At 39.3% G+C, this 25,854-nt stretch overlaps 4 non-coding genes and 1 pseudogene across 4 annotated transcripts; all 5 read right to left on the bottom strand.

Moving 5' to 3' along the window:
• Positions 1–1,619: 1,619 nt before the first annotated feature.
• On the bottom strand, positions 1,620–1,798 carry LOC116802870. Its single transcript, XR_004363219.1, has one exon. It is a non-coding gene; the product is annotated as a 5.8S ribosomal RNA (ribosomal RNA).
• A 687-nt stretch (positions 1,799–2,485) lies between these two features.
• Positions 2,486–4,480, bottom strand: LOC116802871. Its single transcript, XR_004363220.1, has one exon. It is a non-coding gene; the product is annotated as a small subunit ribosomal RNA (ribosomal RNA).
• Positions 4,481–9,544: 5,064 nt separating this feature from the next.
• Positions 9,545–18,914, bottom strand: LOC116802876 (annotated as a pseudogene).
• Positions 18,915–19,308: 394 nt separating this feature from the next.
• Positions 19,309–19,487, bottom strand: LOC116802879. Its single transcript, XR_004363225.1, has one exon. It is a non-coding gene; the product is annotated as a 5.8S ribosomal RNA (ribosomal RNA).
• A 687-nt stretch (positions 19,488–20,174) lies between these two features.
• LOC116802872 lies at positions 20,175–22,169 on the bottom strand. The gene has a single exon (XR_004363221.1). It is a non-coding gene; the product is annotated as a small subunit ribosomal RNA (ribosomal RNA).
• Positions 22,170–25,854: the final 3,685 nt, after the last annotated feature.

Genomic DNA, 25,854 nt, shown 5'->3' on the forward strand with positions numbered 1-25,854 from the left:
TAAGGCCTCTAATCATTCGCTTTACCAGATAAGATTATTTTATATAATATTAAAATGCACCAGCTATCCTGAGGGAAACTTCGGAAGGAACCAGCTACTAGATGGTTCGATTGGTCTTTCGCCCCTATACTCAATTCTGACAATCGATTTGCACGTCAGAACTGTTTCGGTCTTCCATCAGGGTTTCCCCTGACTTCAACCTGATCAAGTATAGTTCACCATCTTTCGGGTCACAGCATATATGCTCAAGGTACGTTCCAGTTAGAGGCATAAATAATATAAATATACATTATACATAACTATATAGAACGCCCCGGGATTGTGTTAATTAGCTATAAATAGCTAAAAAACTAATCCCATTATTAGTCAAGTTAATTACGCTATTAGGTTTACATCCCAATAACTTGCACATATGTTAGACTCCTTGGTCCGTGTTTCAAGACGGGTCCCGAAGGTATCCTGAATCTTTCGCATTGTTAATCATACAAGAGCATATAATAAACACAAAAATCAATGATAATTATGCCATTATATAATTCCGAAAAATTAACGCTCTGTAATAATATAAATCTATCAGCACTTTATCAAATTAATAACATTTATTCTGTGTTAAAATGCAAGCAATTTAATTGGAATAAACTATAAGTTATATTTTATGATAAATTTGGGATATGCTAATAGATTACAATGTCCTTATATGGAAAAAATGCACATTATTCTTAATAATATTATTTAAATATTACAATTTTAATGATGAATTTTCCATAACGGATATTCAGGTTCATCGGGCTTAACCTCTAAGCAGTTTCACGTACTGTTTAACTCTCTATTCAGAGTTCTTTTCAACTTTCCCTCACGGTACTTGTTTACTATCGGTCTCATGGTTATATTTAGTTTTAGATGGAGTTTACCACCCACTTAGTGCTGCACTATCAAGCAACACGACTCTTTGGAAACATCATCTAGCAATCATTAACGTTATACGGGCCTGGCACCCTCTATGGGTAAATGGCCTCATTTAAGAAGGACTTAAATCATTAATTTCTCATACTAGAATATTGACGCTCCATACACTGCATCTCACATTTGCCATATAGACAAAGTGACTTAGTGCTGAACTGTTTTCTTTTCGCTCGCCGCTACTAAGAAAATCCTTGTTAGTTTCTTTTCCTCCCCTAATTAATATGCTTAAATTCAGGGGGTAGTCCCATATGAGTTGAGGTTGTATATATAACTATATTTTGCCATAAATTCTTTATATATAAATGATAAAACAATCAATTAAATTCGTTATAAATAGTTCCAATAGTTCTTGTAAGCAAAGTCATTTTTATCCATTTAACGAACCAACGAAGAATAATAACAAAACCAAGATTTTTCTTTTTCCGAATCATTAATAAGAGACAATTCTAGATGAAAAATATTTCAATTTTTTATGCTAGACATTTCTCAGTATTATTTGATTGAAAAAGAAAATATTTCTCTTCGTTTTTCACATTCAAATGTGAGATAATGTTTTTCATTTCTTTTTTAATATTATGAATAAAATCATTATTTAATCCAATAATATACCATATGCTTATAAAAAATTTATAAACAACTTAATTAGCATAGTCTTACAACCCTCAACCATATGTAGTCCAAGCAGCACTATAAAATTAATTAAAGTACATAACAGCATGGACTGCGATATGCGTTCAAAATGTCGATGTTCATGTGTCCTGCAGTTCACACGATGACGCACAGTTTGCTGCGTTCTTCATCGACCCATGAGCCGAGTGATCCACCGCTTAGAGTTTTATAATTCAATTTTATATAATGTCAATATTGTTTTTATTGAAAGAAATTAAAAATACACCATTTTACTGGCATATATCAATTCCTTCAATAAATTTATTTTTATACCTAAAATAAATGTTGCGAAATGTCTTAGTTTCATATAAGCATTATGTATCATAATAATCTGGTTATGGTTTGCTATTTTGGGTGACACATACTGCAAAATTTATATAAAACATTAACCTGATGGATGACAGGTACAAACATTGTATATTTTAGGTTGTTGCATTAGCCAACGTATGCTCATAACATAGATGAACAATACATATTCGCAACGCGTGTATATTATGGTCCATATACACACACACTTATTTTGATTACCACACATTCAAAATTATTTTTATTTTAATTCGACTTCTACTTTCGAATTTAGTTTAGTTTCTTCGATTTCCATTTTCGAGAATTTGTTTTTATAGGAAACGCCGTTGTTGTAGTAAGTACTGCCACAAATACGCACAGCAACATTAATAATGTTAAAGTCTTTTTATGAGGTTGCCAAGCCCCACATATAAAATAAAAGCCATCTTCATTTTATTTTGACTTTAACTTTTGATTCCGTGGAATCATTTTGTAATATTTTTATTTTGGTAAATTGTATTTATTTGTATTATAACAAATATTTATTAACGATAAGGATATTATACAATAATGATCCTTCCGCAGGTTCACCTACGGAAACCTTGTTACGACTTTTACTTCCTCTAAATAATCAAGTTCGGTCAACTTTTGCGAAACAACCGTAACACGCAAGGCGTCACAGTGATCACGTCCGGAGACCTCACTAAATAATTCAATCGGTAGTAGCGACGGGCGGTGTGTACAAAGGGCAGGGACGTAATCAATGCGAGTTAATGACTCACACTTACTGGGAATTCCAAGTTCATGTGAACAGTTTCAGTTCACAATCCCAAGCATGAAAGTGGTTCAGCGGTTTACCCGGACCTCTCGGTCTAGGAAATACACGTTGATACTTTCATTGTAGCGCGCGTGCAGCCCAGGACATCTAAGGGCATCACAGACCTGTTATTGCTCAATCTCATTATTGCTAGACGCAATTTGTCCATTTAAGAAGCTAGTGTCCTTATAATGGGACAAACCAACAGGTACGGCTCCACTTACATAAACACATTCAAACACAATAAACATTTTACTGCCACCATGAATGAAGGCTACATAAGCTTCAGCACCATAATCCTGAAGATATCTATTTAATATATTTGAGTCTCGTTCGTTATCGGAATTAACCAGACAAATCACTCCACGAACTAAGAACGGCCATGCACCACCACCCATAGATTCGAGAAAGAGCTATCAATCTGTCTTACACACTTATGTTCGGACCTGGTAAGTTTTCCCGTGTTGAGTCAAATTAAGCCGCAGGCTCCACTCCTGGTGGTGCCCTTCCGTCAATTCCTTTAAGTTTCAGCTTTGCAACCATACTTCCCCCGGAGCCCAAAAGCTTTGGTTTCCCGGGAAGCGACTGAGAGAGCCATAAAAGTAGCTACACCCAATTGCTAGCTGGCATCGTTTATGGTTAGAACTAGGGCGGTATCTGATCGCCTTCGAACCTCTAACTTTCGTTCTTGATTAATGAAAACATCTTTGGCAAATGCTTTCGCTTAAGTTAGTCTTACGACGGTCCAAGAATTTCACCTCTCGCGTCGTAATACTAATGCCCCCAAACTGCTTCTATTAATCATTACCTCTTGATCTGAAAACCAATGAAAGCAGAACAGAGGTCTTATTTCATTATCCCATGCACAGAATATTCAGGCATTTGAAGCCTGCTTTAAGCACTCTAATTTGTTCAAAGTAATAGTACCGGCCCACAATAACACTCGTTTAAGAGCACTAGTGCAGGTTTTTAAATAGGAGGAACATATGAAAAAATACAAGTATTTAATCACATATAAGAACTCCACCGGTAATACGCTTACATACATAAAGGTATAGTACTAACCACAATTGTAAGTTGTACTACCCGTATGAAGCACAAGTTCAACTACGAACGTTTTAACCGCAACAACTTTAATATACGCTATTGGAGCTGGAATTACCGCGGCTGCTGGCACCAGACTTGCCCTCCAATTGGTCCTTGTTAAAGGATTTAAAGTGTACTCATTCCAATTACAGGGCCTCGGATATGAGTCCTGTATTGTTATTTTTCGTCACTACCTCCCCGAGCTGGGAGTGGGTAATTTACGCGCCTGCTGCCTTCCTTAGATGTGGTAGCCGTTTCTCAGGCTCCCTCTCCGGAATCGAACCCTGATTCCCCGTTACCCGTTGCAACCATGGTAGTCCTAGATACTACCATCAAAAGTTGATAGGGCAGACATTTGAAAGATCTGTCGTCGGTACAAGACCATACGATCTGCATGTTATCTAGAGTTCAACCAATATAACGATCTTGCGATCGCTTGGTTTTAGCCTAATAAAAGCACATGTCCCATAAGGTTCATGTTTTAATTGCATGTATTAGCTCTAGAATTACCACAGTTATCCAAGTAACTGTTAACGATCTAAGGAACCATAACTGATATAATGAGCCTTTTGCGGTTTCACTTTTAATTCGTGTGTACTTAGACATGCATGGCTTAATCTTTGAGACAAGCATATAACTACTGGCAGGATCAACCAGAATAATGTTTTTCCTTCATATTCCATTCATATTTTTTGAATCGAAATAAGCAATATAATAGATATATAGATTTTTCACTTTATATAATTCCATGATTTTTATTATATTGAATAAAATTCAATATTTCGCCTTTGGGTAAAATTTTAAATATATAAATATAAGTAAAAAATCTATTCGATTACGGCCATTTTTATATAGCATTCGTAATCCATATTTTCATTTTTAATTTATACTTGTTTTACCAATATAACAAGAATTTCATATAATTATTGTAATATATATGTTTCTATAATTTTATCTTTTTATATATACATATTTCATTATAAAATATCATTTTATTTCCAACATACATAATTATTGTATCCACACATGTACAATTTTTGTTTAACCAATATAAATATTAAGTTAAATCATTTGCATTTTGAAGATAAATTTAAAATTTATCTCTTTTCATATATCTCTCTGGTAATATATAACATAAAACCAAGCGCATATGATAATATTTCCACATTTAATATATAATTTTATATTTCTTTCATAAGAATCCATATTTGTATTATACCGTAACGATATAATAATCCAACTATACGGCAGGTAATAAATTAATATTTGCCTGCCTCCAAAAATTAACGATAATATATGGAAACGATTTGTTATTCTATATATAATAGAAACTTGACTTTTGTTTCAACGATATTATCTAAAAAGCGTATATTCCTATTATCCGCGGAGCCAAGTCCCGTGTTCTATAGAACTGAGAAACAAATTTGTACGGATAATAATATACTTTATTTTATGTAACCAATATAAACATAATCCGAAATAAATATTTCGAATAATGCGGGAGGTCGGCAACCACTGCCTACCTATAGTAGTTTTTGAACCCGCTGTCCTCAAAGCGGGTATTTTCAATTCCGTTTGCCACCCAACATACGGTCTATTCTCTTATATATTAAGAGATTATAGGAACATTTCATTTTTTTTCCATTATTCATATATAATATGATTATTTTTTTTTTTATACATATAATAAATATTAATTTTTATATGTTTATTATTTAATTTACTCATATAATTGCCAAATTCATATGAATACATAAGTTTTGAACAATATGAGAGGTCGGCAACCACTGCCTACCTATAGTAGTTTTTGAACCCTCTGTCGTAATTCCGGTCGTTTACACTACTATACCCTCTCACTATAATGGCTTTTCTCTATAATACTAAGAGAATATGGGAATATCTCAGCATTTTTTCCCATATACATATAATAATTAACCATTTTCATATGTATATTATTTAATTTAATCATATAATTGCCAAAATCATATGAATACATAAGTTTTGAACAATATGAGAGGTCGGCAACCACTGCCTACCTATAGTAGTTTTTGAACCCTCTGTCGTAATTCCGGTCGTTTACACTACTATACCCTCTCACTATAATGGATTTTCTCTATAATACTAAGAGAATGTGGGAATATTTCAGCATTTTTTCCCTTATACATATAATAATTAATCATTTTCATATGTATATTATTTAATTTACTCATACAATTGCCAAAATCATATGAATACATAAGTTTTGAACAATATGAGAGGTCGGCAACCACTGCCTACCTATAGTAGTTTTTGAACCCTCTGTCGTAATTCCGGTCGTTTACACTACTATACCCTCTCACTTAAATGGCTTTTCTCTATAATACTAAGAGAATATGGGAATATCTCAGCATTTTTTCCCATATACATATAATAATTAACCATTTTCATATGTATATTATTTAATTTAATCATATAATTGCCAAAATCATATGAATACATAAGTTTTGAACAATATGAGAGGTCGGCAACCACTGCCTACCTATAGTAGTTTTTGAACCCTCTGTCGTAATTCCGGTCGTTTACACTACTATACCCTCTCACTATAATGGATTTTCTCTATAATACTAAGAGAATGTGGGAATATTTCAGCATTTTTTCCCTTATACATATAATAATTAATCATTTTCATATGTATATTATTTAATTTACTCATACAATTGCCAAAATCATATGAATACATAAGTTTTGAACAATATGAGAGGTCGGCAACCACTGCCTACCTATAGTAGTTTTTGAACCCTCTGTCGTAATTCCGGTGGTTTACACTACTATACCCTCTCACTTAAATGGCTTTTCTCTATAATACTAAGAGAATATGGGAATATCTCTGCATTTTTTCCCATATACATATAATAATTAATCATTTTCGTATGTATATTATTTAATTTACTCATACAATTGCCAAAATCATATGAATACATAAGTTTTGAACAATATGAGAGGTCGGCAACCACTGCCTACCTATAGTAGTTTTTGAACCCTCTGTCGTAATTCCGGTCGTTTACACTACTATACCCTCTCACTTAAATGGCTTTTCTCTATAATACTAAGAGAATATGGGAATATCTCTGCATTTTTTCCCATATACATATAATAATTAACCATTTTCATATGTATATTATTTAATTTAATCATATAATTGCCAAAATCATATGAATACATAAGTTTTGAACAATATGAGAGGTCGGCAACCACTGCCTACCTATAGTAGTTTTTGAACCCTCTGTCGTAATTCCGGTCGTTTACACTACTATACCCTCTCACTATAATGGATTTTCTCTATAATACTAAGAGAATGTGGGAATATTTCAGCATTTTTTCCCTTATACATATAATAATTAATCATTTTCATATGTATATTATTTAATTTACTCATATAATTGCCAAATTCATATGAATACATAAGTTTTGAACAATATGAGAGGTCGGCAACCACTGCCTACCTATAGTAGTTTTTGAACCCTCTGTCGTAATTCCGGTCGTTTACACTACTATACCCTCTCACTATAATGGATTTTCTCTATAATACTAAGAGAATGTGGGAATATTTCAGCATTTTTTCCCTTATACATATAATAATTAATCATTTTCATATGTATATTATTTAATTTACTCATACAATTGCCAAAATCATATGAATACATAAGTTTTGAACAATATGAGAGGTCGGCAACCACTGCCTACCTATAGTAGTTTTTGAACCCTCTGTCGTAATTCCGGTCGTTTACACTACTATACCCTCTCACTTAAATGGCTTTTCTCTATAATACTAAGAGAATATGGGAATATCTTAGCATTTTTTCCCATATACATATAATAATTAACCATTTTCATATGTATATTTTTTAATTTACTCATATAATTGCCAAAATCATATAAATACATAAGTTTGAACAATATCAGAGGTCGGCAACGGTCTTTCCTCTATAATACTAAGATAATATGGGAATATTTCATCATTTTTTCCCTTATACATATAATAATTAATCATTTTCATATGTATATTATTTAATTTACTCGTATAATTGTCAAAATCCTATGAACACATAAGAGAATACAATATGAGAGGTCGGCGCAACCATAATATAGTAGTTGATGACGAGGTGTTTGGCAACTTGACACAATCCATTAAAGTCTTTATATTAATTATATGAAAGGGACAATATCATATGCGTCACTAAATTGATGACGAGGTGTTTGGCAACTTGATACAATTCTTTAAAGTCTTTATATCAAAAATTATATGATAGGGACAATATCATATGCGTCACTAAATTGATGACGAGGTGTTTGGCAACTTGACACAATTCATTAGAGTCTGTATATTAATTATATGATAGGGACAATATCATATGCGTCACTAAATTGATGACGAGGTGTTTGGCAACTTGATACAATTCTTTAAAGTCTTTATATCAAAAATTATATAATAAGGACAATATCATATGCGTCACTAAATTGATGACGAGGTGTTTGGCAACTTGACACAATCCATTAAAGTCTTTATATTAATTATATGATAGGACAATATCATATGCGTCACTAAATTGATGACGAGGTGTTTGGCAACTTGATACAATTCTTTAAAGTCTATATATCAAAAATTATATGATAGGGACAATATCATATGCGTCACTAAATTGATGACGAGGTGTTTGGCAACTTGACACAATTCATTAAAGTCTGTATATTAATTATATGATAGGGACAATATCATATGCGTCACTAAATTGATGACGAGGTGTTTGGCAACTTGATACAATTCTTTAAAGTCTTTATATCAAAAATTATATGATAAGGACAATATCATATGCGTCACTAAATTGATGACGAGGTGTTTGGCAACTTGACACAATCCATTAAAGTCTTTATATTAATTATATGATAGGGACAATATCATATGCGTCACTAAATTGATGACGAGGTGTTTGGCAACTTGATACAATTCTTTAAAGTCTTTATATCAAAAATTATATGATAAGGACAATATCATATGCGTCACTAAATTGATGACGAGGTGTTTGGCAACTTGACACAATTCATTAAAGTCTTTATATTAATTATATGATAGGGACAATATCATATGCGTCACTAAATTGATGACGAGGTGTTTGGCAACTTGACACAATCCATTAAAGTCTTTATATTAATTATATGATAGGGACAATATCATATGCGTCACTAAATTGATGACGAGGTGTTTGGCAACTTGATTCAATTCTTTAAAGTCTTTATATCAAAAATTATATGATAAGGACAATATCATATGCGTCACTAAATTGATGACGAGGTGTTTGGCAACTTGACACAATTCATTAAAGTCTGTATATTAATTATATGATAGGGACAATATCATATGCGTCACTAAATTGATGACGAGGTGTTTGGCAACTTGATACAATTCTTTAAAGTCTTTATATCAAAAATTATATGATAGGGACAATATCATATGCGTCACTAAATTGATGACGAGGTGTTTGGCAACTTGACACAATTCATTAAAGTCTTTATATTAATTATATGATAGGGACAATATCATATGCGTCACTAAATTGATGACGAGGTGTTTGGCAACTTGACACAATCCATTAAAGTCTTTATATTAATTATATGATAGGGACAATATCATATGCGTCACTAAATTGATGACGAGGTGTTTGGCTACAGGAAAAAATCATTTATTTATCGAATCATCAAGCAAAGGATAAGCTTCAGTGGATCGCAGTATGGCAGCTGCTCAACCACTTACAACACCTTGCCTGTTACAAAAGTCGTTTACAATTGATTCTAGGCTTTGTCATTGTATTAAATAATGCTTTTATATGTAACTAGCGCGGCATCAGGTGATCGAAGATCCTCCTAATTTACTATGTTACAAATTACATTGGCATCACATCCATTGTCGTTTATAAAATAAATTATAAACTTTAAATGGTTTAGAAGCCATACAATGCAAATTGCCCCTTATTTATCATTGCAGTCCAGCACGGATACGACCTTAGAGGCGTTCAGGCATAATCCAACGGACGTAGCGTCATACCACTGTTCGCTCGAACAAGTATTGTGCCATTGGTCCGTACCTGCGGTTCCTCTCGTACTACGCAGGAATGCTGTCGCAACAACGTTTTGTCATTAGTAGGGTAAAACTAACCTGTCTCACGACGGTCTAAACCCAGCTCACGTTCCCTTGCATGGGTGAACAATCCAACGCTTGGTGAATTTTGCTTCACAATGATAGGAAGAGCCGACATCGAAGGATCAAAAAGCGACGTCGCTATGAACGCTTGGCCGCCACAAGCCAGTTATCCCTATGGTAACTTTTCTGACACCTCTTGTTAAAAACTCTTTAAACCAAAAGGATCGATAGGCCGAGCTTTTGCTGTCCCTGTGTGTACTGAACACCGAGATCAAGTCAGCATTTGCCCTTTTGCTCTATGTGTGGTTTCTGTCCGCACTGAGCTGGCCTTGGGACACCTCCGTTATTATTTGAGAGATGTACCGCCCCAGTCAAACTCCCTACCTGGCAATGTCCTTGAATTGGATCATACCTGAGTAATTGGAGTTATACCAAATTTTCAAATCAAAAATACATAAATGCATCGTTTTATTAAAGAATTTGTTTGCGATTATATAACAAACTCGTGATACTTTGATCAAGAAGCTTGCATCAAAACCCAATACCATAAGATATAATAAATATATCCGTATAATGGCTAGGAAATGATACACGTTCCATTTAATCAAGTAAGTAAGGAAACAATAAGAGTAGTGGTATTTCATTGACGATACCAAACCGAGGTCTAATATCTCCCACTTATTCTACACCTCTTATGTCTCCTTACACTGCCAGATTAGAGTCAAGCTCAAAAGGGTCTTCTTTCCCCGCTAATTATTCCAAGCCCGTTCCCTTGGCTGTGGTTTCGCTAGATAGTAGATAGGGACAGTGACTTTCGGACCTCTCCGAACTTGTTTTACGTGGCGTGTTCCACACTGAAGGGATTACAACCACGACACCCTGAACACCCACAAGTGGTGCATGTATCAACATGGTGCATGAGTCTGGATACGCCAGACAAACGTCCCGGACTGGAAGCTATAGCTATGTACATAGCGACCACCCCGGTAGCAATTCGAGTACTTGCTTGCCGGGCAAGCACTCCCCCTTGCTGAGGAGCGAGATCTACCTAAAATCTCTACTGATCTCTGGGTCACAGCACCCGAGTTTTGCGCAACTAGCACCGTAACTCAAACGTCGAACACGAAGGCTCTACCCGCGATATGGGTATCAACCACAGCCACCACGATACTCCCACCAGGGGGCCTACCTCAATGTGCTGTCTTGGAGCAGCACAACCCGTGGTACCGAAAGAGAGGCTCGGTGGGCCTCCTCCTTTTGCTCCGACAAGCATGGTTAGAGGAACCAGTCGCTATATTAGTCGCCTCTTACGACAAGCAATAGCGGGCTGTGGAAGTATTCTCGCCCGCTAACCACACGGCGAAGTTTTGGGCTAAATACCCCTCCTCCTACGGAACACCTCGTCCGCAAACGCTGCCAGCCGTTGAATCCTCTGCTGATCTTCCAGGATTCTATTGAAGGTCCAGTTTTCGCCAAGGCGCTGCACTCCAAGTCCATCGAGGTTTCGCAAATCTGCATATAGAGGACAAGCGCACAATATGTGCATCCAGTCCTCATATGGATCACCACAAGCGCAAGCAGTGGTATCGCTGAGGGCTCTCCCTTGCAAAAATGCGTTAAACGACCCGTGACCTGTCAGCAGGAAAGACGTCCTCATCGAGAATCCAAAGCTTGGATCTCGATAGGCGAGAGTGACGTATGGGATGAACTTGTGCGTCACCCGTCCTGGTTCGCTGTCGTCATCCCATCTGTTTTGCCAATTCTGCAGCAAGCACTCCTCTAGGCGAGTCTTCCTCTGCTTCCAGCTTAGACACGTAGTGTCCTCGCCGTATAGCCAGTCGTTCTCCTCCAGCGGGTATCCACGCTTCAGCTTGTACTTGACCGCTAAAAACTTAGCAGCCAAGTCAAGCGGGGGAGCTCCGCCAAGTACCTGCAGTGCCACTGTGGACACTGTTCGGCATACCGAAAGGCATCCAAGCAGGATTAGCCTCTGGCAGGAGGCTAGTCGTCTCCGGGCGGCTACCTGTTCGGCGGTGTCATACCATACCGGGGCACCAAACAGCACACAAGGTGCCATGAGTCCGTCATATATGGTCCGCCTGGCTCGAGGACTGAAGCCCCAGTCGGCTCGAAGCACACGCGCCAATGCTCCAACGACTCCGGTCATCCGCTGGCGAAGCGAAGCTATGTGCGTGAGGAATTTCATTCCTTCACTGACCGTGATGCCAAGGTACCGACAGCTACGCACATACGGAAGGTTCGCTCCAGCAAACCTCACCGTAGGCGCACGTCTCAAGGCACCTTTCAGCAGCATTATTACCGTCTTGCTGGTCGAGACGGTAACGCCAACTTCCGCTCCCCACGCTTCTACGATGGACATCAGCTCTGCACCTTTTTCCTCTAGCTCAGCTCGGGAATTTCCCTCGACGAGAAGCAGCAAGTCATCCGCGTATGCACTCAGCTGGCAATACGGCTGGAGACGCTGAAGCAGTACATCCATCAGTATGTCCCAGATAAATGGGCCACTGATTGACCCCTGCGGGCAGCCTCTAGTTACCGGTACATCCACAGTACCGGAACTGCTTCGGATCACTGCTCTTCGGCCGGAGAAAAAGCTCTGCCACAAGCCCATCTCCCGGCATCCCAAGTCGGCTAGTCGGCGGAGTGCAGCACTCCATTCGACGTTGTCGAATGCTCCTTTGAAGTCCACGAATGTGCCGAGCACGTATTGCGCCGGGCTGGCACAAACACTGCTCTTCACGTGCCTCCAAGCATCCTCCACACATCGTCCTTGGCGAAATCCAAATTGCCATCTGCAGCCTTCCGGAAGAACTTCTCTCACACGATTCACCATGATGGCCTCGAGCACCTTACCAAAGACTGGTAGCAAGCATATTCCTCTATATGAGGAGGGCTCACATTTGTCCTTATCTGGCCCTTTGAGCAGCGAGACAACTCGTGGGCACTTCCACTCAGCGGGAAAGTATCCTAATCGGATGCATCGGGAAAACAACGATGCAAGGTGCTCGGGTATGGCGCGCCAGACTGCCTTGCAGATAGTGCCATTAATGCCGTCCAAGCCGGGAGAGCGCCTGCTCTTCAACCGGGCAACACATGCATCAACCTCGAATACTTCGAGGGCCGGTGGGACTTCCTCCGCGATGGCAGTCGGTGCTTCGGACTCCGCAACTGGGAAGAAATTGCGGAGGAGCACTCGTGCACAGTCACCCCAATCGGTGATCATCTCGCCATTCACGCGGAGGCACCCAATCTCCGTGCACTTCCTGCGGCCTCGGCAAATCTTATAGACGCGCCCCCATGGGTCGTCGGCATGATCTCCCACGAAGCGTTTCCACTCATCCATTTTCGCCCTCCAAATGAGCTTCTTGTAGTTGGCTGAGGCCCGCCTCAGGTCGACCAATACACGCTCTATTGCGGCATCATCATCATGACGCCTTCCATTTTGAAGTAGGCGACGAAGTCTCCGGACTTCGCGCCTTGCATCACAGAGGTCGGCAGTCCACCAACGTGCTCTCCTGCTGGGCAATCGGATGGACTTTCTTCCCAGCGCAATATCACATACATTATGTACTATACTGCGCAGGGTCGAAACTTGCTGGTCCAACGGCGACTCTGAGAAGTTTTCCGGAAGTTCGGCTGCTCTACTCACCATTTCCTCCTTGAACAATCGCCAACGTGCATTGGAGAAGTTCCAGGACGGCACAGGAGCTATGCTCTCAACTGCGCGCGCGGTAGTTGGTTCGGCCACAACAGTAATGATGTTGTGGTCACTCAATTCCCACTCGTCCACTCTCCACTCATATGTGGCCCACATAGATGCTGCCTCATTGACGATTGTCACGTCGATATCGCTTGTAGCTCTGTAATTATCGAACGTGTACACCTCTGTTGACTGGTTTAGGGCGGCGACTCTTGCCTCCAGCATCCACTCTGACAGCAGCTCACCCCGTCTGTAGTTAGCTTGCCCCTCGGCATGACGAGAGAGTTTGCTAAGCCACATGGGGGACACTGCATTCGCGTCGAGGCCCAGGATTGCGGGGGTTCTGCTGGCCTGCAGCAGGACCGCATCCATGTACCGGATGTACGGTTCCAGAGGTGCATCATACTGGCAGTATGCGGCGCAAAGGAAGATTGAGCCAAAACTCCCTTTCACGACCAGACATACGCCATAATCTGTGGTGAGGGTCTCCACTGGCATACAGATGGCTTCCTGGTGATCCACTAGGATGGCTGCCTTCCCTCGCCGATCGATGAAAATTCTCATTCCTTCAGGCAGCACATCCATTCCGTCCCCGCCGAGATACGGCTCCTGCACCAGCGCGAACATAGACTCCGATCTCCTGAGTCGGACTCCGAGCTCGATGGTCGCAGCTCGGCCTCGGCCACAGTTCGCTTGGATGAAGCTAAACATTAGTGTCTAGCTTGCACCCTCGCCAGCAACGCCCCGTATATCGGGCAAACGCTCGAGAGCATGTAATGCCCCGAGGGTTGCCCTCTGTGGCGGCAGTTCCGGCAGTCCACCGGGTTTTGGCACTTTGCCGCAGTGTGGCCTTGTTGCCCGCACTGGCGACAGACACTATCCTTCTGCCGGCATTCGCTGACCTTGTGGTCGAAACCCACACATCTGTGGCAGGCGTATGTGCGGACCTGTGACCGGCATCGGAATGAGAACCACTTGATGTAGACACGACCTACATCAAGCTTCGCCATCGCCCGGTCGTCAACCTCCAGCGTCACATTTACTGTGGCGCCGTCAGCTACCGACCACGCCTTGGTCACCAGGTGCACTGACTTCTTAAACTGGGCCAGATTCATTTCGCTGTCGAAGTTGTTTTCGTGGAGCTCCTTCATAAACTCCTCAGGGCCGATAGCTGTGTCGACGTCATATACGACGACCTTCGGCTTCTCGGCCGCATTCCGTGCCACATTTAGGCCAACCTCGGCGAATCTTTTTGAAGCGACCACCTTCTGCAGCTCTCCCACCGAAGGAGTGCGAATGATCGCACCACCACCTCGACGGAGCTCACGGACCTCGTGTACTCTGACTCCGAGAGAGGGTGCAACCATCGTTCGCACCTTTTCCGCTATGTCTTTCCCCGATAGCGCAGGGTCGTCGCACTTCACCACCGCTGACCACGTCTCGCGGACCTTGGTAGTCCGCGGGGCAGCGATGGGTGCAACCTGCTGCATCTGGGGAGCATTGGCGGCCGTATTTTTCAACAGATTCAACGACGGCGGCGGCGGTGGCGGCATAGCAAGCCGCGTCTCCAGCTCTCCGCACCGGAGCATTAGCGCCAACACCAGCTCATCGTAGCGGCTGATAGCATATGAGAGCTCTTCCGTGTCCACTTCTCCTAGTCTGCGGAAGCTGCTTCTCACCATGCGCTGTGTGGCCGACAGCTCTGCCATCATGGCTGCTTGCCCAGCACGGGCGGCAGCGGTGGCGGCAGTGGCAGTGGTGGCAACAATTTTAGCAGCAGTGAAAACGGCGGAGGCAGCAGTGTGGTCGGCAGCAGGGGCAGCAGTAGGATCAGCAGCGGTGGCAGCAGCGTGGGGGGGGGCAGCATCAATGGCAGCGTTCTCCGTAGCCGCCCGGGCGTCCTCCAGCGACGAAAACGGCTCCTCCAGTACCCCAACGGGTTCTGGCACTCCATTCGATGCCAGGGCAACCAATTTCGCCTGCGTTGGCGCCGAGCTCTTAGATGCCAGATGGCTTCTGCGCCTGCCTCGTCTGGACTTCATCGAGGCACTACTTCCGCTCAAGGCACTCGCGCTGCTGTCGCTCTCCATCGGCATAAATACGATGGTGGCTCCACCTACCGTCGACGCCAGCAACCGTATGCTCGTTTACTCGCTGACAAAAGGTAGTTGCTCTGGAACTCGAGCTCCACCTATCGGTAGAGTCTGGTAGCACTAAAACTCTCCCTAGACACAAACCTTAGCAGTGACTCCCACCAATAAGCTTTGTGACAGCTGATCAAAAAGCTTACTCGAAAAACTTACTCGTAAGTTCGCCTTCAGCACGTGCTAAGTGGAAAATTCCCAACAATTAATTGTTAATTACTTCCAAACCGCTTGTTTATAACACACGAAAATTAGCACACGACTTTCGCGGAGCACTAATTCACCGATTTTATTACTTTCCAAACACGGAAAACCAAGTTCTTCGCAATCTGTACACGAGCGCAACGAAAACACGTCCGTCGTTAATCCATTCATGCGCGTCACTAATTAGATGACGAGGCATTTGGCTACCTTAAGAGAGTCATAGTTACTCCCGCCGTTGACCCGCGCTTACTTGAATTTCTTCACTTTGACATTCAGAGCACTGGGCAGAAATCACATTGTGTCAACACCCGCTAGGGCCATCACAATGCTTTGTTTTAATTAGACAGTCGGATTCCCCAAGTCCGTGCCAGTTCTGAATTGATTGTTAATTGATAATCGTTATAATTGATAAGAACTAATTGGTTTAACCCAAATAGTATTCTTAAAAATTTTAGCAAGAAAGTTCCACAATTGGCTACGTAACTAAACTATCCGGGGAACAAGTAACTAACATAAATGCTAGAAACTCTATTTACCCAGAACGAGCACATAAACCATGTTATTGTTTCCCAATCAAGCCCGACTATCTCAATCTTCAGAGCCAATCCTTATCCCGAAGTTACGGATCTAATTTGCCGACTTCCCTTACCTACATTATTCTATCGACTAGAGACTCTTCACCTTGGAGACCAGCTGCGGATATTGGTACGGCCTGTTGAGAAGTTTGCGTGTCCCCACCATAAATTTTCAAGGTCCGAGGAGAAAATATCGACACAACAGTATATGTCATGCTCTTCTAGCCCATCTACCATATCTCTCTGCGAAAGACTTCCATGGTAGTACGGCTATAAAACAGAAAAGAAAACTCTTCCGATATCTCTCGACGGCTTCTTTATGGTCGTTCCTGTTGCCAGGATGAGCACGAGGCCCATATTTAATAACAAACGGATACTCAACAGGTTACGGAATTGGAACCGTATTCCCTTTCGTTCAAAATTATTCAAGTGTATTATATTCGCTTTGTTTATATAGTTAGGCATTTTTGTTTTACTTGAAAATTTTCGGCTTTCGCCTTGAACTTAGGACCGACTAACTCGTGATCAACCACTGTTCACACGAAACCCTTCTCCACTTCAGTCCTCCAAGGTCTCATTCGATTATTTGCTACTACCACCAAGATCTGTACCAATGGCAGCTCCATGCAGGCTTACGCCAAACACTTCTACGCATACCATTGTACCTTCCTACTCACTAAAGTTTCAAAATTTATATCACAAGTAATATAAATCATCTACTTTAGCGGTAATGTATAGGTATACAACTTAAGCGCCATCCATTTTAAGGGCTAGTTGCTTCGGCAGGTGAGTTGTTACACACTCCTTAGCGGATTTCGACTTCCATGATCACCGTCCTGCTGTTTTAAGCAACCAACGCCTTTCATGGTATCTGCATGAGTTGTTAATTTGGGCACCGTAACATTACGTTTGGTTCATCCCACAGCGCCAGTTCTGCTTACCAAAAGTGGCCCACTGGGCACATTATATCATAACCTTGAACTTCATATCAAGAAAGTTAAGGTTCTTACCCATTTAAAGTTTGAGAATAGGTTAAGATCGTTTCGACCCTAAGGCCTCTAATCATTCGCTTTACCAGATAAGATTATTTTATATAATATTAAAATGCACCAGCTATCCTGAGGGAAACTTCGGAAGGAACCAGCTACTAGATGGTTCGATTGGTCTTTCGCCCCTATACTCAATTCTGACAATCGATTTGCACGTCAGAACTGTTTCGGTCTTCCATCAGGGTTTCCCCTGACTTCAACCTGATCAAGTATAGTTCACCATCTTTCGGGTCACAGCATATATGCTCAAGGTACGTTCCAGTTAGAGGCATAAATAATATAAATATACATTATACATAACTATATAGAACGCCCCGGGATTGTGTTAATTAGCTATAAATAGCTAAAAAACTAATCCCATTATTAGTCAAGTTAATTACGCTATTAGGTTTACATCCCAATAACTTGCACATATGTTAGACTCCTTGGTCCGTGTTTCAAGACGGGTCCCGAAGGTATCCTGAATCTTTCGCATTGTTAATCATACAAGAGCATATAATAAACACAAAAATCAATGATAATTATGCCATTATATAATTCCGAAAAATTAACGCTCTGTAATAATATAAATCTATCAGCACTTTATCAAATTAATAACATTTATTCTGTGTTAAAATGCAAGCAATTTAATTGGAATAAACTATAAGTTATATTTTATGATAAATTTGGGATATGCTAATAGATTACAATGTCCTTATATGGAAAAAATGCACATTATTCTTAATAATATTATTTAAATATTACAATTTTAATGATGAATTTTCCATAACGGATATTCAGGTTCATCGGGCTTAACCTCTAAGCAGTTTCACGTACTGTTTAACTCTCTATTCAGAGTTCTTTTCAACTTTCCCTCACGGTACTTGTTTACTATCGGTCTCATGGTTATATTTAGTTTTAGATGGAGTTTACCACCCACTTAGTGCTGCACTATCAAGCAACACGACTCTTTGGAAACATCATCTAGCAATCATTAACGTTATACGGGCCTGGCACCCTCTATGGGTAAATGGCCTCATTTAAGAAGGACTTAAATCATTAATTTCTCATACTAGAATATTGACGCTCCATACACTGCATCTCACATTTGCCATATAGACAAAGTGACTTAGTGCTGAACTGTTTTCTTTTCGCTCGCCGCTACTAAGAAAATCCTTGTTAGTTTCTTTTCCTCCCCTAATTAATATGCTTAAATTCAGGGGGTAGTCCCATATGAGTTGAGGTTGTATATATAACTATATTTTGCCATAAATTCTTTATATATAAATGATAAAACAATCAATTAAATTCGTTATAAATAGTTCCAATAGTTCTTGTAAGCAAAGTCATTTTTATCCATTTAACGAACCAACGAAGAATAATAACAAAACCAAGATTTTTCTTTTTCCGAATCATTAATAAGAGACAATTCTAGATGAAAAATATTTCAATTTTTTATGCTAGACATTTCTCAGTATTATTTGATTGAAAAAGAAAATATTTCTCTTCGTTTTTCACATTCAAATGTGAGATAATGTTTTTCATTTCTTTTTTAATATTATGAATAAAATCATTATTTAATCCAATAATATACCATATGCTTATAAAAAATTTATAAACAACTTAATTAGCATAGTCTTACAACCCTCAACCATATGTAGTCCAAGCAGCACTATAAAATTAATTAAAGTACATAACAGCATGGACTGCGATATGCGTTCAAAATGTCGATGTTCATGTGTCCTGCAGTTCACACGATGACGCACAGTTTGCTGCGTTCTTCATCGACCCATGAGCCGAGTGATCCACCGCTTAGAGTTTTATAATTCAATTTTATATAATGTCAATATTGTTTTTATTGAAAGAAATTAAAAATACACCATTTTACTGGCATATATCAATTCCTTCAATAAATTTATTTTTATACCTAAAATAAATGTTGCGAAATGTCTTAGTTTCATATAAGCATTATGTATCATAATAATCTGGTTATGGTTTGCTATTTTGGGTGACACATACTGCAAAATTTATATAAAACATTAACCTGATGGATGACAGGTACAAACATTGTATATTTTAGGTTGTTGCATTAGCCAACGTATGCTCATAACATAGATGAACAATACATATTCGCAACGCGTGTATATTATGGTCCATATACACACACACTTATTTTGATTACCACACATTCAAAATTATTTTTATTTTAATTCGACTTCTACTTTCGAATTTAGTTTAGTTTCTTCGATTTCCATTTTCGAGAATTTGTTTTTATAGGAAACGCCGTTGTTGTAGTAAGTACTGCCACAAATACGCACAGCAACATTAATAATGTTAAAGTCTTTTTATGAGGTTGCCAAGCCCCACATATAAAATAAAAGCCATCTTCATTTTATTTTGACTTTAACTTTTGATTCCGTGGAATCATTTTGTAATATTTTTATTTTGGTAAATTGTATTTATTTGTATTATAACAAATATTTATTAACGATAAGGATATTATACAATAATGATCCTTCCGCAGGTTCACCTACGGAAACCTTGTTACGACTTTTACTTCCTCTAAATAATCAAGTTCGGTCAACTTTTGCGAAACAACCGTAACACGCAAGGCGTCACAGTGATCACGTCCGGAGACCTCACTAAATAATTCAATCGGTAGTAGCGACGGGCGGTGTGTACAAAGGGCAGGGACGTAATCAATGCGAGTTAATGACTCACACTTACTGGGAATTCCAAGTTCATGTGAACAGTTTCAGTTCACAATCCCAAGCATGAAAGTGGTTCAGCGGTTTACCCGGACCTCTCGGTCTAGGAAATACACGTTGATACTTTCATTGTAGCGCGCGTGCAGCCCAGGACATCTAAGGGCATCACAGACCTGTTATTGCTCAATCTCATTATTGCTAGACGCAATTTGTCCATTTAAGAAGCTAGTGTCCTTATAATGGGACAAACCAACAGGTACGGCTCCACTTACATAAACACATTCAAACACAATAAACATTTTACTGCCACCATGAATGAAGGCTACATAAGCTTCAGCACCATAATCCTGAAGATATCTATTTAATATATTTGAGTCTCGTTCGTTATCGGAATTAACCAGACAAATCACTCCACGAACTAAGAACGGCCATGCACCACCACCCATAGATTCGAGAAAGAGCTATCAATCTGTCTTACACACTTATGTTCGGACCTGGTAAGTTTTCCCGTGTTGAGTCAAATTAAGCCGCAGGCTCCACTCCTGGTGGTGCCCTTCCGTCAATTCCTTTAAGTTTCAGCTTTGCAACCATACTTCCCCCGGAGCCCAAAAGCTTTGGTTTCCCGGGAAGCGACTGAGAGAGCCATAAAAGTAGCTACACCCAATTGCTAGCTGGCATCGTTTATGGTTAGAACTAGGGCGGTATCTGATCGCCTTCGAACCTCTAACTTTCGTTCTTGATTAATGAAAACATCTTTGGCAAATGCTTTCGCTTAAGTTAGTCTTACGACGGTCCAAGAATTTCACCTCTCGCGTCGTAATACTAATGCCCCCAAACTGCTTCTATTAATCATTACCTCTTGATCTGAAAACCAATGAAAGCAGAACAGAGGTCTTATTTCATTATCCCATGCACAGAATATTCAGGCATTTGAAGCCTGCTTTAAGCACTCTAATTTGTTCAAAGTAATAGTACCGGCCCACAATAACACTCGTTTAAGAGCACTAGTGCAGGTTTTTAAATAGGAGGAACATATGAAAAAATACAAGTATTTAATCACATATAAGAACTCCACCGGTAATACGCTTACATACATAAAGGTATAGTACTAACCACAATTGTAAGTTGTACTACCCGTATGAAGCACAAGTTCAACTACGAACGTTTTAACCGCAACAACTTTAATATACGCTATTGGAGCTGGAATTACCGCGGCTGCTGGCACCAGACTTGCCCTCCAATTGGTCCTTGTTAAAGGATTTAAAGTGTACTCATTCCAATTACAGGGCCTCGGATATGAGTCCTGTATTGTTATTTTTCGTCACTACCTCCCCGAGCTGGGAGTGGGTAATTTACGCGCCTGCTGCCTTCCTTAGATGTGGTAGCCGTTTCTCAGGCTCCCTCTCCGGAATCGAACCCTGATTCCCCGTTACCCGTTGCAACCATGGTAGTCCTAGATACTACCATCAAAAGTTGATAGGGCAGACATTTGAAAGATCTGTCGTCGGTACAAGACCATACGATCTGCATGTTATCTAGAGTTCAACCAATATAACGATCTTGCGATCGCTTGGTTTTAGCCTAATAAAAGCACATGTCCCATAAGGTTCATGTTTTAATTGCATGTATTAGCTCTAGAATTACCACAGTTATCCAAGTAACTGTTAACGATCTAAGGAACCATAACTGATATAATGAGCCTTTTGCGGTTTCACTTTTAATTCGTGTGTACTTAGACATGCATGGCTTAATCTTTGAGACAAGCATATAACTACTGGCAGGATCAACCAGAATAATGTTTTTCCTTCATATTCCATTCATATTTTTTGAATCGAAATAAGCAATATAATAGATATATAGATTTTTCACTTTATATAATTCCATGATTTTTATTATATTGAATAAAATTCAATATTTCGCCTTTGGGTAAAATTTTAAATATATAAATATAAGTAAAAAATCTATTCGATTACGGCCATTTTTATATAGCATTCGTAATCCATATTTTCATTTTTAATTTATACTTGTTTTACCAATATAACAAGAATTTCATATAATTATTGTAATATATATGTTTCTATAATTTTATCTTTTTATATATACATATTTCATTATAAAATATCATTTTATTTCCAACATACATAATTATTGTATCCACACATGTACAATTTTTGTTTAACCAATATAAATATTAAGTTAAATCATTTGCATTTTGAAGATAAATTTAAAATTTATCTCTTTTCATATATCTCTCTGGTAATATATAACATAAAACCAAGCGCATATGATAATATTTCCACATTTAATATATAATTTTATATTTCTTTCATAAGAATCCATATTTGTATTATACCGTAACGATATAATAATCCAACTATACGGCAGGTAATAAATTAATATTTGCCTGCCTCCAAAAATTAACGATAATATATGGAAACGATTTGTTATTCTATATATAATAGAAACTTGACTTTTGTTTCAACGATATTATCTAAAAAGCGTATATTCCTATTATCCGCGGAGCCAAGTCCCGTGTTCTATAGAACTGAGAAACAAATTTGTACGGATAATAATATACTTTATTTTATGTAACCAATATAAACATAATCCGAAATAAATATTTCGAATAATGCGGGAGGTCGGCAACCACTGCCTACCTATAGTAGTTTTTGAACCCGCTGTCCTCAAAGCGGGTATTTTCAATTCCGTTTGCCACCCAACATACGGTCTATTCTCTTATATATTAAGAGATTATAGGAACATTTCATTTTTTTTCCATTATTCATATATAATATGATTATTTTTTTTTTTATACATATAATAAATATTAATTTTTATATGTTTATTATTTAATTTACTCATATAATTGCAGCAGACCCAAGAAAAATCCCAGACCTGATCGATTTTGCAATTACTAAACATGTCCCCCGCAACATGGTCACCGCCGAAGCACTAGCAGATTTATCATCAGATCACTCACCTGTTTTTCTAAATATGCTAACTCGCCCCCACATCGTCGACCCACCGTATAGACTCACAAATTTTAGAACAAACTGGCCAAGGTATCAAAAGTATGTCTGTTCACACATAGAACTAACGACGGCATTATCTTCAAAGGAGGATATAGACAAGTCAACGGAAACTCTTGAAAACATTTTAGTCTCGGCTGCAAAGGCTTCAACCCCGCCAGTGACGTATGCAAAACCAAACTACATCAAAACTAATCGCGAAATCGAGCGGCTGGTATTAGATAAACGACGCCTACGAAGGGATTGGCAGTCTAATAGATCACCAATTACTAAGCACATGCTTAAGATAGCCACACGCAGGCTTACCAATGCTCTCAAACAAGAGGAAAAAAACAGCCAACGTTCATATATCGAGCAACTCTCTCCCACCAGCACTAAGTACCCTCTTTGGAGAGCTCACAGAAACCTAAAGACTCCAATAGCGCCAATTATGCCACTCCGAAGTCCCTCTGGCACTTGGTTTCGAAGTGATGAAGAAAGAGCCAGTGCTTTCGCTGACCATTTACAAAATGTATTCCGACCAAATCCCTCTACCAACACATTTATTCTCCCTCCTTTAATAGCAGCCAATCTAGATCCTCAAGAACCCTTTGAATTCCGACCATGTGAACTAGCAAAGGTTATCAAAGAGCAACTGAACCCAAGAAAATCGCCTGGCTACGACCTAATAACTCCAAGAATGCTCATCGAACTCCCAAAGTGTGCTATTCTTCACATCTGCCTGTTGTTCAACGCAATCGCCAAGCTTGGATACTTCCCTCAAAAATGGAAAAAGTCGACCATAGTAATGATTCCAAAGCCAGGAAAAGATAAAACGCAGCCATCATCATATAGACCGATAAGCTTATTAACATGTCTTTCAAAGCTGTTTGAAAAAATGCTACTCCTTCGGATTAGCCCTCATCTTAGAATAAACAACACACTTCCAACACATCAATTTGGCTTTAGAGAAAAACATGGAACCATCGAACAGGTCAACCGAATCACGTCAGAAATTCGTACTGCTTTTGAACATCGAGAATACTGCACAGCCATTTTTCTAGACGTCGCGCAGGCATTTGACAGAGTGTGGCTCGATGGACTTTTGTTTAAAATAATCAAGCTGTTGCCCCAAAACACACATAAGCTACTGAAGTCATACCTATATAACAGAGTGTTTGCAATAAGATGCGATACAAGCACTTCACGCGATTGCGCAATCGAAGCTGGAGTGCCGCAAGGCAGTGTACTGGGTCCAATCTTATACACCCTGTATACGGCGGATTTCCCCATAGACTACAATCTAACAACCTCCACGTTCGCTGATGATACCGCGATACTCAGTCGCTCGAAATGCCCAATAAAAGCCACGGCACTCCTATCCCGACACTTAACATCTGTAGAACGATGGCTTGCCGACTGGAGAATTTCAATAAATGTTCAAAAATGCAAGCAGGTTACCTTTACCTTAAACAAACAAACATGCCCACCACTGGTCTTGAATAACATATGCATTCCACAAGCCGACGAGGTAACATATCTGGGAGTTCATCTGGACAGGCGGCTCACTTGGCGCAAACATATAGAAGCCAAATCGAAACATCTTAAACTTAAAGCAAGGAACCTCCACTGGCTCATAAATGCTCGCTCTCCACTTAGTCTGGAGTTCAAAGCTCTTCTATACAACTCCGTCTTAAAACCTATCTGGACTTATGGCTCCGAGCTGTGGGGCAACGCATCCAGAAGTAACATAGACATTATTCAGCGAGCACAGACAAGAATTCTGAGAATTATCACTGGAGCGCCGTGGTACCTTCGAAACGAAAACATACACAGAGACCTAAAAATCAAATTAGTAATCGAAGTAATAGCTGAGAAAAAAACGAAGTATAACGAAAAGCTGACCACCCATACAAATCCCCTCGCAAGAAAACTAATCCGAGTATGCAGTCAAAGCCGGCTGCACCGCAACGACCTCCCAGCCCAGCAATAAACTTATTAGGGCATTAATGAAAAAAAAAAAAAAAAAAAAAAAAAAAAAAAAAACTATCACTAAGTGAAAGTTAATTAAGTTAGATTAAGATTTGAACACTTATTGTTAGTCTCTTAACACAAAGGGAAGATTCAATAAATAATAAAAAAAATTAAAAAAAAAAAAAAAAATATAATTGCCAAATTCATATGAATACATAAGTTTTGAACAATATGAGAGGTCGGCAACCACTGCCTACCTATAGTAGTTTTTGAACCCTCTGTCGTAATTCCGGTCGTTTACACTACTATACCCTCTCACTATAATGGCTTTTCTCTATAATACTAAGAGAATATGGGAATATCTCAGCATTTTTTCCCATATACATATAATAATTAACCATTTTCATATGTATATTATTTTTTTTTTTTTTTTTTTTTCTTTAGCGTGCGTTTATTTATTTAAAATCTGTCCTAGTGGACAATAATTAAATGGTTTT

This window comes from Drosophila sechellia, unplaced genomic scaffold, assembly GCF_004382195.2.
Source record: "Drosophila sechellia strain sech25 unplaced genomic scaffold, ASM438219v1 U_24, whole genome shotgun sequence".
Lineage (NCBI taxonomy): Eukaryota > Metazoa > Arthropoda > Insecta > Diptera > Drosophilidae > Drosophila > Drosophila sechellia.